This window comes from Podarcis raffonei, chromosome 6 (genome assembly GCF_027172205.1).
Source record: "Podarcis raffonei isolate rPodRaf1 chromosome 6, rPodRaf1.pri, whole genome shotgun sequence".
Taxonomy (NCBI): domain Eukaryota; kingdom Metazoa; phylum Chordata; class Lepidosauria; order Squamata; family Lacertidae; genus Podarcis; species Podarcis raffonei.
Window position 1 is genome coordinate 23,121,406 of NC_070607.1, and position 3,803 is coordinate 23,125,208.

Below are 3,803 nucleotides of genomic sequence, written 5' to 3' on the forward strand. Positions count from 1 at the left end.
GCAGGAGGAATGCTCCCCCTGCCCTGAAGAGGCTACTCATGGCTATCCCAAAAGCCAGAACAGCAAGAGGGATTGCTGCATGGCAATCCCTCTTGCTGTTCTGGCTTCTGGGATAGCTGCACAGCCTGCATTCGCTCCATAAGATGCACACACATTTCCCCTTACTTTTTAGGAGGGGAAAAGTGCATCTTATAGAGTGAAAAATACGATACATAAAAACCGGGGCTGCCATACATCTGGGTTTCCCTGGACATGTCCAGGAATTTGGCCAGAAAATGGCATCTGGGCGGATTTTTGTCAAATCGGCAAAATGTCCAGAAAAAAAGCTCATCAACTTTGTCTGGATTTTCACTTTGGGGAATATGGCAGCCCTATGCAAACAGTACTGAGATGAGCAGAGAGTTAATCTCTGTCTGCTCCCAAGTGTAAGAAGGAGAGCTCTTGTTGTTAAGATGGCTGACTGTAGTTGAAGGCTTTGGGCCTTAGATGTGTTTTCCTCCTAAAACAAACAGTGTAGCTTCTTTCACCATAGACCCTTCCAGATATACTTTTTGTTATTCATTCATGAGGATTTGTGCTCCTGGTGATTCTGAGATGGCTATAGGCAATACTGTTTTTAATACTGCACCTGCAAAAGGTTTTGTGGTGAACGTATTGCTTCATTTCCACAGAGTGCCTCTCCCATAACTTCCTGCTGGAATCCTGTAACTTTTTCTATCACAAATGTTCTGGGCCCTTTTTTGTCCCACTTTTATTGTGATTTGGGGCCTTTCTATACTTGCCATTGGTATACTTAGTAGCTAGGGTTTTTTTAATTAAAAAAATGGCATGCTTCCACACAATATTGACATTATTCAGCTAGTATTCTGGAAGGATGCACTTTAAAATATTCATGTTTTTATTCTACCACAAAAAAAATCTGACTTTTGTGAAAGATCCAAAATGGATCCTCAGTATATTCATTTGTGTGCCATGCAAGGCCGACCAGCCCATGAGGCAGGTGGAGGCAGCTGCCTCAGGCGGCGGAAGCCCATGAGGCGGCACCCCTGCAGGCACTCTTTCCATCCCACTGCCTCTGCCGTTGATAACGGTGGCAGTTTCCAGTGAGATCTCATGAGATTTTGCCAAAATATGCAAGATCTTGCTGAAATTGTCAGTCTACATTTCTTAGTACAGGAAGTACTGCATGTGTAGAGCTCTTTCCTATTCTAATTAATTCAAAAGGGTTCTGGAAGCTCCTGGAAGCTTCTCTGTATGAAAGAAACAAGCAGAAGGTTCATGGTGTTTGGGTTATTCCTTCAGAGATGCTGAGTAAAGTTGGTTTAAACTGGTTCTCTTATCTCTTTCTGTCAAGGTCATGCTGACGATAGAAGTAAGGCCAGAAGAACCCTGGGTTTCACTTTCTTTTTCTATCTCTTTTCCTTCTGGCATGGTGTTCTGTGTATGGTGTTAAGATTTAGTCTTATAAGTTATTGTAAGTTTCAGTTACCACATTTTTTCATGTATTGGACTAGGCTTTTTGACTCAAAAATCACCTCAAAAAACTGGGCTCATCCAATACACGGATAGCAGTATGGCGGGGGAGAGAAGCACCGCGCCACCAGCCGTTCAGTTGGCGGGAGCACGGCTTCCCCAGATGCCACAGCGAGTGGGGAGTGATCTGGGGGGTGTTTCCTGCCCACAGCTGGGGGGGGAGGAGAAAAACTGCATGCCACCAGCCAGCTCTTTGGAGGGAGCGCAAATTTTACTCTGGCAGAGTTTTACTCTTCATCCTTCTCACCCACTATGAAAAATATCTCTGTCTGGATATGCATGTACTTAAACCCACAAGGATTCTGGTGCAACATCTTTCCATTGAGGAAAACAAATTTGCAATGACAGACTAGATTGCAGGAAAATCCAGTTAATTAGAAATGGATTTCCTTTAGATAAAATAGTGACTGTATTGGGATTTTCCTCTGACATGTATCATTGTAATTGAGGCTTAGTTTCCAAAGTATCAACATGTAGAGTCAAAATATATAGGTTTTTTTCCAGTGACAAACTAAAGCTGCTGTTTGATTGTCTTTTTACAGAGACTCAAGACTGCAGACAGTTTTTTATTTTTAAAAAATGCTTCAAATTATGTCAAAAGAAAACAAGAGTCCACAAAATTGCACACTATGGGAAAAAAAACTAATTATAAATGTTCCAGTACAATGTTTAAATGTCTGATTTGGAAAATAAAGAAAGACCAGCTTTTTTATTATGTATGTAGCCTGAATACAGTTTTATTATATCAATGGAATATGATAGTTTCTCCCCCCAAGTAGTTTTCTACAAGAACTTTTTAAATCAAGGCACATATATTTTTTTTAGTGATGTGAAGTTCCTTTTCTCGTTTTGGTTCAAGGAAGACAAAAATGAAGATAGACTACAGCATATCCTTTCCACATATTCTAAATAAATTAATTTTTACAGTACCTCATTTCTTATGGTTCACCCTTGAGTAAATCTGTGAGTACTTTTTAGAATGCACAAGGGGAAGTACATTTATAGGAACTAATATAACGCTTTCCCTTTTAAACATGTATGTGGCTGTAAGGAGAGAAAATCACGGACGACATCCATAATGCCCTCCCCATTTGCACAATGGAAATCCTGCTTGTGCAAGGGGAATCCCCTTCCTTCTTATATGTAAGTGTGTTTGTTTGTTTCTCTCTGTGTGTGTGTCAATGCCTAGAGAAATTTCAGAACACCCAACAGTTGTTAAACAAGATTTCCTGTGGCTAGAAGGGGGACGTTTCAGTGCCATACAGAGTTCCTTGCCACTCCCTCAGCCTAGAAGACAACCACATTGAACTCAGTAGGTACCCAAACTGGTCTGTAGACTGCCAATGGTCCACAGCCTTCATTGAGGTGGCCTGCGGCATATTCGCATTAGATATTCATAGGGACAATTATCTCAGTTATTTATTGTACTTTATAGTTTACTTTCCATGGAATGTGTTTGAATCCACACCTGGCAGCCTGTTTTACCAGGATCAAAACAGCCTCAAAAAATAAACAAGTGTGCCCTTTCTTCAGCTCCGCCAAGATAATTGTTTCCCAAAGATCAAGAGAGCTTTACCTGATTTATCTACTGATCCCACCAATTAAAGGTTGCAGTCCTAAACTAATTAAATAGCCCTAATATATTCACAACTAGGGTATCTATCTGGCCGAACTAAACATCGTTGTCATTAGAGGATAAACTTGACAATGTAATTATCCTTTCCTCCCCACCACGCCATTCGATTGAATACTTGTCCTTTGGAAAAATGGAAACTGAAAACAAATCTAGAAATGGCTGCTATCAGAATTTCTGAAGCCACAATCTAGGAGTAAGTCTTATTGAATTAAATAAGACTTACTTCTGAGTAAACATGCATAGGCTTGCACTGTGACTCTCTTAATTTAACAACTTCTAATTTACTCCAAAGTCCTTCAGAGCATTTAGCTAACAATAATTCAGCACGTTGAGTATGATTATTTCTTCAATACTGGGATGCCTGCCAATGATTTCCCCCCCCCCTCTCTCCAGTGGCAGTGTAAAAATTCAAATGCACAATAGTTTCATTAATTTAGACCTTTCCTTTTGTTTGTTTCACAGTGGGAGGGGGGACTATTAGTTGTAGGACTAAAGGTATGGATATATTTTTTAAGCGTTGGAAGAATTCATAGCCAACAATTCTTTTAAAAATAAAAAGCAGCAGACTCTCTTGTTGGTGCTTTCTCATTTCCTCCAATTTGCATCTTTCCTATAAATTCACAGATGCCGTCAA